We start from the raw sequence: 10,338 nt of genomic DNA on the forward strand, positions 1-10,338 counted from the left end.
TTTCCAAATAAGGTCACAATCATAGGTACCTGGGATCAGGATTTGAACATATCTCTTTGGGGGACACAATTCAACTGACAACACTGGGTGAAATGTATGGCAGACTCTCTGTACTATTGTTTGCAGCTTCCTCTGAGTCTATAATTATTTCAAAATAAAATTTAAAAAATCCCTATATCTGTCTATTATACCTCAATAAAGCTGGGGGAAAAAACCTATCTGAAAAAATAAAACCAGGTTAACAATGGTTACCTCTTTAGAAGATTTCACATTTTATTTAACACTTAATACAGTTTGGCTTTCCTTGGAATTATGGTGTATGATTTTGGTAATTAATTTAAAATTTCTTTAAATTAAAAATTGAAGGGAAAATTAAAAATTGGGGCGGGGGGAAGGCCTGCCATTAAAGTGCTTAGAGATTAGCCTTTTAGAGATAACTTCAGTAGCAGTGTGAAGGCATGGTAAGGGGATGGTTTGAAGCTAGAAGCTGAGAGAGACTAGATAAGAGACGTGTGCATTTATCAAGATGAGAAGAGACAAACACCTGAGCTGGAACACTGGTAAGGAATGGCAAGGAAGGGATGAATGTGAGAAACATTCAGAAAGTAACATGTACAAGTTTTGGTGATTGATTGGATATAGTAGAAGAAGTAAAAAAGAAGAGTTGAGAAAGACTCCCAGGTTCCTGGCCAGAGAAACTGGATTGTTGGTGATGCCAATCATTGAGTTGATATGCTGGTGATTCTCCATTTGCCCCACCAGAGCTGTTCTCCACCCTTTACCCTATTGCTTTGTGCCCCAGGAAACTGACTTTTGTGGACTGAATCACCTGGGATCTTTTGACCTCTAGTTTCATGATCTGCTTCATCCTCATCCAGAACCAGACGGGCAAGATGAGCCTGACCAAGTGGTACATGCAGTTTGATGATGATGAGAAACAGGAGTTGTTTGAGGAGATGCACGCCACCATGATCACCATCCAAGATGCCAAACACACCAGCTTTGTGGAGTTCTGGAACTTTAAGATCATTTACTGATGTTACACGGGCCTCTACTTCTGCATCTGTGTCGATGTCAATGACAACAATCTGGCATACCTAGAGGCCATCAACAACTTTGTTGAGGTTTTAAACAAGTATTTCCACAACGTCTGTGAACTGGACCTGGTGTTCAACTTCTGTAAGCTTTGTACAGTCGTGGATGAGGTGTTTTTGGCTAGCAAGATCCTCAAGACTAGGGCTGGCCTGGTGGCATAGTGGTTAGGTTTGCGTGCTCCGCTTTGGCAGCCAGGGCTTGCAGGTTCAGATCCTGGGCATGGACCTACGCACCGCTTATCAAGCCATGTTGTGGCAGCATCCCACATACAAAATAGAGGAAGATGGGCACAGATGTTAGCTCAGGGCCAATCTGCCTCACCAAAAAAAAAAAAAAAAAGATCCACATGACCAGCCAGATGAAGGTGCTGAAACAGCTGCTGAAGCTGCAGTCCCCAGAGTCGAGGCCCAGAGCCCGCCCCCAGCAACCCCCTCCCTCAGGTGCCCAGGAAGAAGGCACCCAGCTGGGTCTGGGCCACAAGGGAGAAGACTGCACCCTACTGCCTCTGGGCTCAAGCTGCTTGTGGAGGCCACCTTGTGTGTACTGAGTAACTGAGCCGTTGTCATGTGATGCTGTGAGTGTGTATGCGTGGAGCCCCTAATAAATCTGTGGTCCCTGCCTGAAAAAAGCAAAAAACAAACCCAACTGTTTTCAGGTTGGGTTTGCCCAATGGGTGGTATCAGCAAGAGATCACGGTGACAGGCCACAGCGTAGTAATGGATATGGCCACAGCTTCTGTCAGGCGGCACTTCCTCCATATGCAGGTAACACCGCTTTAGGCCCAGCAGGGATCACAGCTTCTCCTCTGTTGGCTAGCTAAATCTCTTAAACCCTTCACTAAACTCTCTTCAGTGACTTCTTGACTGTGTTATCTATTTCCTGCCAGGACCTTGATTGGTGTAGAATATAGGTGAGGGTGGGGTGAGATGAGGAAAGGATTACAAATTCACCTTAAGAAACACTGAGTTTGGGGGCTGGCCCCGTGGCTTAGTGGCTAAGTGCGCACGCTCCGCTGCTGGCAGCCCGGGTTCGGATCCCGGGTGTGCACCGATGCACCGCTTGTCTGGCCATGCTGAGGCGGCGTCCCACATACAGCAACTAGAAGGATGTGCAACTATGACATACAACTATCTACTGGGGCTTTGGGGAGAAAAAGGGAAAAAAAAAAAAAGGAGGAGGATTGGCAATGGATGTTAGCTTAGGGCCGGTCTTCCTCAGCAAAAAGAGGAGGACTGGCATGGATGTTAGCTCAGGGCTGATCTTCCTCACACACAAAAAAAAAACACAAAGAAACATTGAGTTTAAGATGTTTGTGTGACATCCAAGTGGCAATGTCTACAAGGGCCTGATGTCAGGAGGAAAGCCTGGGCTGGAGATATAGATCTGGTAGTTATTAACAAAAGTACTAGCATATTTGGCCATTGAAAATATGCAATAATAATAGGAAATAATTTAAAGCTTAAGGAACAGAAGGCTGGGCTCTGGGGAAGATCAGTATTTATAGGGGCAACTGCAAAATGAGAAGCCTGCAAATGAAATTGAGTTTTCAGAAAAAGAAAAGAAAGACTAGACTGCAATTATGTCACAGAGGTGAGGTAGGAAAAAGTTTCAAGAAGGAAGGAGTGGACAATAGTATCAATAATATCGACCTCTTGGTTGAAAAGTATGTGGGAAAAGGTCTGAGAATTGAAAATTGGGAAAGTTGGGAAGTCTGAGGGTTATTGATGAGCTTATCATAGGACCTTTCAGTGGACTGGCGGGGGTTGAGCACGTTGCGTGGGGTGAGGAAAGAATGGTCAGTGAAGAAGCAGGGATGCAAGATTAATGAAAATGTAGAGTATGAATGTTAGCCCAGAACGCAAGTCTGTAAAAAAATGTATTGACACATTCCACAAATTCAATTTCTATTTTGAGTCCCCTAATTCCAGTTTTGTCAGGATTTTGGAATATTACTCAGTACTAAGATGGGGCAGAGCATATTTGTAGACTCAGGAAGGTTAGACAGGCTAGGTGGTTTTGTCCACCTAAATGTACCCTTCCCCCTTTCTCCAGCCCAGAGAAATCTATTCCTAGAGTTGAAGAGGAGGATGCTACATGTTCTCCCTCCACATTTATCCCCCTGTTCCTGGCTTCTCTTCAAGCCATTTTCTCTGTGGCCTAAGTCCTCTCCCCATTTTGGGGCTTGAGATTTCGGAAACAAACACCGGAAATATTTTCCTTCTAGATCCCTCCCCAAGGCAACAAACCTATGGGTTTGATAGGGGGCAAGGTTTGGGAAAGTGGCAAGCTATAGAAGGGGAAAATACCAAGTAAAAAGTAGGTTAATATCTTAAATATATTATCTTGCCACATAGACTGGTCTTTAAAGAAGTAACGTTGGGAAGGTAAGAAGAAAAATAGGATGATAGTTGGAAGAGAATATTGGGTACAGGAAGGTTCCCCTGAATGACAGCAACTGTGACTTAAAAAGCATAAGGAGGGTCCCTTCCCTAAAGAGATTGTCCCCATGGATGCGTGAAAACCTACCATGACAGGCTCATTGCTTCATGCTCACAAGTCTTATTTTGAGATCCTCATACTTGCATTAAGTCCCTCATAGTCATAGGGGTCGATATTGAGAATCACTTTCTTTTTTTTCCCTGGACAAGACTACTTGGTACCTGAGGGGGTAGGGATTGTTGAACCTGGGAAAGGGTACCTGAAAGAGAGGAAAAAGTATAGAAAAGGAAGGATTCACTAAGGGGAATTTTGTCTACTCTTAGCTTTTCAGAACTTGCTATATCACACTAACCAATCTCAAAAGTCAATTTTCACAATTAACTAATAAAATGTATTATAAATCACTTTCTAAAGATGCTCAACATAAGCACTTAGTAATAATTTCATTTTTCCCTTTGTCCTTATGGCAGGCTCAGCATAGCTATGGACTCTTTTGGGAATCAAGGCATTTCTTTCATCTAGGAAATTCAATGCTGAATGGTAATAAATCAATGTTCATTGAATTCTACAACCTAAACTATATGTTACAGAAGAAATTCTAGCCTCTATGCATCATAATTAACATCAAATAGCAGTACAAAATTGCAGTACAACAAAGAGCTACATGGCAATAACCCTAGCTGGTCAGAACTAAATTAACTCACCTAGCAATTACTTAAGGATAAGAAGGAAAAATAATCAAAACAGGTCCTACCTATGAAGCTAAAGGAAGGGGTATAGTGAATGTTTCAGTCTTGGTCCAATCAGCAGAGAGAAACCACACAGTGATTTGAACAGGGAAAGTTTAATACAAAGAATTATTAACTGTAACAGAGATTGGAGTAACCAGGCTAGTAAGGAGTAAAGGGAACTCTAAGGACTGTAAGAATAGCAGATATAAGGAGCAGGCACTATCCCCATGGCTGAGATACATGCCCAAGCAAGAGCACCTCCAGGGCTGAGATCCCGACCTTGCAGAGGGCATGGCTATGGGTTACTGAATGAAGAAGTCCCACAGAGAATCTCACAGAGAGGTCCCTGTGTTGCTGAGCTGGTGGAACTTACTAGAAATTCACCCTCTGGAACTTGCCAGAAATCCACCTTCTGGAACTTGCTGGTCAGCCACTATGTGGAACTTGCTGGCAATCTGCCCTCTGCATCTTGCTGGAAATCTGCCCTCTAGGGTTCTGGGGAAAGTTGTTCATGGAGAAGTATTTCACTGCAGGCACTCTGCCATAAAACTTCCCAGAGGGGAACGCTGTGGGTAAAGTTGCTGGGTGCAGCTAGCTACCACGCACTGCAGGAATCAGCAACTTAAGCCCCCTGCACTGCTGAGCTGGATACTGGGAAAGCTGAGTAGGCTGCGGTAGCTGGACACTGGAGAAGTCATACACACTGCAGGAGTCTGCTGAGTGAGTATACAAGAACCAGGAAACAGAATCCTTTCTTCTTGCAATGTCTCTCTCTTACTTCTTACTGACAAAGCTTAATCTCATGCCAGCTGGCAAAGGAAAAATATTCAAAGGACCTAGATGCATTTTCAAAGAGCAGGCAAAAAGGGTGAATTTAGAACTGAGAGGCAACAAGTTGATAATTGGCATGACAATAATCCTCAAATTCCCTCCCCACATCCCAAATTTTAAGCCCCTCAGAAACGTTTTAATGTTTTATGAAGTTGGCTGGGTATCAATCAGGGAAATGACTGAACTCTCCAATCACGGACAAAATTCAAATTCCTTTTCATGGATCTCTTGAGTTCCAGGAAAATCATGGGATATGGTCAGACACCAGGTTAGCATCCATGGGATGTGCATGAATATTAAGATGGATTTACCTGTCTAGAGTACATTATGCACATTATGATATTAATGCAGCTTGTTTTGGTGTGATGGGGCAGCATCAACATCCAGAATGAAGTAGGGTAAGAAAGGTTGGAAAATGATGGAGTGGAATATAGACAATTCTTTTTCATAGTGAGAAGTTTGGTTGTGAAGGTGAAAACAAAAGACAGTAGTAGCTGGAGGGAAATACGAAGCTGGATATTTTGAAAAAATTAAATGGAAGAGACTTAAGCATGTTGAAAAGACAATGGGAAATAGCCAGTGAAGATGGAGAGCTTAAACATGAGAGAGAGAATGTAGAGTTCCTGAGAAGGTGGGAGGGGATCCGTGGAAATGAAAACACATTTTAACCTAAAATATTGATTCAGCCTTTGTTAAAATTAAAACTTTAAAAGATTATCTTGATAACATTTCTTAAAATAACTTTTATTAACTTTAATTATCATTGATTTGCAAGTGACTCAAAAAATAAAAGGTTTGTGATTAAAAACACCAGGAGGAAAGAAACTTGTTGACTTAAGTACCTTAGGAATTCAAAGTACTGTGCTGGCTATTACTCTTCTCTGAAAAGATAAGGAAAGGAGGTAAGAGAATATTTACATTCCAGTGACCTCTCAGTTGCACAAGGAACAAGAACCGTCAGGAGCCTGGTGGGGCAAAGGTCTTATTAAAGTACAAACCTCAGTAGGCTCTGTTTCTCAATACCATAAATTACATAGTTTCTCTCTTTCATAGTGCAAGAAACTTCCTAAGACACTCAATTTTGACGTCAAAGTTTTTGCTTAGTGTTCTCAGACATAAACTTTAGTGGTAAAGCATATGATGATCACACAGTTGGTGACACATTTGTTGTAGGAAATTGCACTTAATCTGCAAGATGAAAAATCGAGGGAGTTTAGGGTATTGGAAATCATATTAATGAAATGATAGTCCATGGACTTTGAGTTGGATAATGAGGAAAGTATTAAAAGGAGAAAGCTCAATGGATTAGAGATCCCGATGAGTTTGAAAAATAGTCACAGTGCACATATTTGAATGAGCAAGTTAGAAGAATAGGAGGTTGTTTTCAAAGAGCAGGATGCTTGATTTTGAAAGTGAAACAGTTACAGGTGATGACAAGGTCCGAGTATGAGCATGGAAATAGATATCTGGAGTGGAGTGAAGGAGATTATTGGAGATGAGGGATTCAAGAAATTAAAAGGCCAGGATGTTGGCCTTTCACTTTTAATCTCATGAAGTAGACACTGAGGGGCTTAGAATGGAGAGAGGAAGGCTGTGCACTAGGTGACAGTCTTCAATGAATGAAGAAGAGTGACTTGGAGATCAGCAGATGACAGCAACAAGGAGGAAGGAGGGCATTATAACTGATTGACATGCACCTCAACGGAGCAAAGTTTTTATAAGCATCTGAGAGAGTAATGGTAGGCAAGCAATAAGGAGCAAAGAGTACATCAAAACTATCTCCTACCACAGGGTAAGAGAAAATAACTCTATTTTAAAGTGTTTTGGATCCTCTCTGTCTCTATTCAAAACCTACAATTATTCAAATCCCATCTTTAAAAGCTCTTTTTTTTTTTTTTAAAAAAAACAAAGGTTAACAGATGTAACACTATTTTCTAAGGAAAGAATAATTTCTAGCAAAGGGAATCTTTAATACAAACTCCAAGGAAAACCACTGTTCCAAAAGATGACAACAACTCATTCTGCCTGCTTTCAAAACCTGTAATGATATTTCTATAACATGTCTGTTTGAACTTAATTTTTCTAAATTTCAACCCAATTTGTACCACCTAATTATCCCCCCATTTGTGCCTTTTTAATTATTCTCTCTACATGAGCCCTTTCTCTATGTTTTCAGATCCTGTTAATCTTTCAAAGCTTAAGAGTCCAGTTTCTTTAACAAAGTCTTGCTAGTTCAAAACTTAATTATTCTGTATCAATCTTTCTTTCTACTTTACTTCTCAGAGTCCATTTCCTACAAACTTGACACTTCACTATACCATCTTGCAACAGCTTAAATAGATTTAAAGCAGCTTCAAGGAAGAAACCCTGGTTTATTCTTTGTTTTCCCCAGATCACTTGGCATAACCCAGAGCACATAGTAAATGACCAGAAAGCACTCATCAAGAAGCAGTATGGCATGATGGAAAATGCACGAACTTTGGGAGGCATAGACTTGAGTTCAAGTCTGATTTGCCTGTTTTGTGATCATGGGCAAGTTATTTAACTTTTCTGAGTCCACAAACCCCTGAAAATGGGGATAATACCTTACAGGATTGCTGTGAAAAGTAGAGACAACCTAAGTGTTTATACAGTGCCCAGAAAGCAGTGCGCTCCATGTACGGGAATTATTTTTTGTTAACAATATTCTCCCTACTTAACTCCTTTGCTCAAGATCTTATATCCTGACTTGAAAGTCTTCCTTCTTCTATCTCTTCATCAAAACCCTACTTAACTTTAACGGTCTAGGCCTACCTCCTCCAAGAAGTGTCCTGCTCACACAAGTCTATACTGAGTTCTCCCATCTCTGAATATCTTATCCTTTCTTATTATTTTTTATTTTACTTTCATACTATATTTTACACTTTAGTCACCTACATTTTCATGAATTCATTTATTTTCTTCCCTTTGCTATCATAAGTTCTTCTAATAGAAGAACAGTGTCTTTTAGATATTTTCCCAATCAAAACATAGAGCAGGCGGTATGTGATAGGTTAAGACAACAGTCAAGAAACGACTTGAAATTGTAATTGCTCCAGAAATATCATGGGATGCTGAGGGATTTACTTTCCAATAATTCTCTGAACAGGTCTACAATCCCTTATTCACTATTTTGAAATCCAAAAAGCTTTGAAAATCAAATGTTTTCTTAACATTTGGTGGCAAAACCTATTCCGAATGAACTCATTTGTCAATAAAACTTGACTTGGCCTGAATTCATGGTGGTAAAATGGCAAAACTGGATCTGAAAAACCTGATCTGAACTGAAGCAGGACTACACACTTTATTTATCCTACTTAGTAGTATGACAGTCATAATTTTTCCTGAAAAAAGTTAACTTGATTATGGAGTGCTGCCCCAGACCTTGTGGGATGTCAAAAAACATAACACTTTTCTAAAGTCTGAAAAATTCTGAATTCTGAAATCCATCTGGCTCAACATCATTATTAAAAGGATTAAAATGGGCTCCGTGGCGTGGCAGTAAGTCCGTGTGCTCCGCTGCTGGCGGCCGGGGGTCAGATCCCAGGCCCACACTGACATACCACTTGTCAGGCCATGCTGTGGTGGAATCCCATATAAAGTGGAGGAAGATGGGCACAGATGTTAGCCCAGGGCCAGTCTTCCTCAACAAAAAGAGGAAGATTGGCATGGATGTTAGGTCAGGGCTCATCTTCCTCATAAAAAGGAAAAAAAAAGGATTAAAGCAAGTTAAAGTTCTTAAATACTTTCATGGGGAAAATAAGGTCTAAAAATTCAAAAAATTATTAAAAGTAACAAAATAAAGCAAAAATATACAAAAATATTTAAAAATATTTTCCAATTATGGCTTTTATTAAGCATATTGTTTTTCTAATTTCATTAACTGAAAATTGGTGGTAACTAGAAATTTATTACATGCAAATACGTAATCTGATTAAATAATACAGAGTGACACGTCTGAAAAATTGTGCTTGTAAAGTTCACTGCTATATTTACATTTCTTAAGGGACACAGTTATTTCCACTACTATAAGGTTGCTGGCAGTAATGCTAGTGGTTACTGATATTGACTATAACACCATTTTCTTCATCTGTAAAGTAAGAAGGTTGGGTCTAAATGAGCCTTCTTTTGAAATTCTAAGATCAAGTACGATATACAGAACAAGACCACGTTCAAAAATTTCAATAGATGGGAAAAAAATCAGTCAGCAAATACTGAGATATCATCGAAGGTACTGTAATCTTAAGTATGTGGAAGTGAAGATGAAAGTATATGGAAGATGTATTGTTCTGTATCGAGAAGGTGCTGCAACGTTTAATGTGATCTAACTTATTATCCTTGACTGGTGATATTGCAAATTTTATCAGGGTTTTATGGCAACACAGGAATATGATGAATTAGAACACAACACACTTGCTTCCGTGGAGTTAGGATTCAAACTGAATGCCTACTCTAAGAAGGTAAGATATGTAACAGTCAAAAGTGATTTTGGAAATTATAATCGAACAGAATACAGGTCAAAATTCACACAAAAAATAACACACATAACGAAAGCAGTTAACAACCCACAGAAATGCGGGTAGAAAGAGGCCACTGCTGGAGCAAGGGGATATAGAATCATAGAGCATTAGAACTGAAAAGGAGAAACCGACATTTTACAGTCAACAAAACCAAACCAGCACAGGCCTGGACCAGGAGTTGGGAGAGAGCCTTGGGGTCAGGGGTTGCAGCCCTAGCCGTGGGGTCCCTCCTTCACTTCTATGGTTCTCTTTCTGATTTATAAAATAAAGGATTCGCTTAGACAGATTTTTAAGATCCGGGCAATGACATGGTAATAGTCTGTACGTCCGGGCTACTCGTTCCATCTAACTGGTAAGTTACTTAACTTTCCGGTCAAAGTAAAAATTAAAAAAATCAAAAATACAAATCCAAACGGACCCTGTTTGGCTGCGACTAGGTCTCTGAGAGAAAACGGCGAGGCCGAAAAAAGGGAGGGAGTAGCCAGGCCGAGGGAAAAGGCTGGCTCTGACCTGTTCCTGTCGGGCGCCTGGCCAAGACCGGCAGGACTGGTGAGGACGCCAGAGCCCCCAGGCAGCACTCCAGCTGACTTGCCTCGCCGACCTTGCGCGGCGGCGGCGGCGGCGGCGGCGGCGGCGGAAGGGGCGGTCCCATGGGCGGAAGTGACGAGGCGCCGGCTTTTGGGCCCGAGGGGAGGTGTAACCCG

At 41.0% G+C, this 10,338-nt stretch overlaps 1 pseudogene; it reads left to right on the forward strand.

Annotated features, from left to right (window-relative positions):
- The first annotated feature begins 854 nt into the window (after positions 1-854).
- LOC131399879 (AP-2 complex subunit sigma-like) lies at positions 855-1,256 on the forward strand (annotated as a pseudogene).
- Positions 1,257-10,338: the final 9,082 nt, after the last annotated feature.

Source organism: Diceros bicornis, chromosome 3, assembly GCF_020826845.1.
Source record: "Diceros bicornis minor isolate mBicDic1 chromosome 3, mDicBic1.mat.cur, whole genome shotgun sequence".
Classification (NCBI taxonomy): Eukaryota; Metazoa; Chordata; class Mammalia; order Perissodactyla; family Rhinocerotidae; genus Diceros; species Diceros bicornis.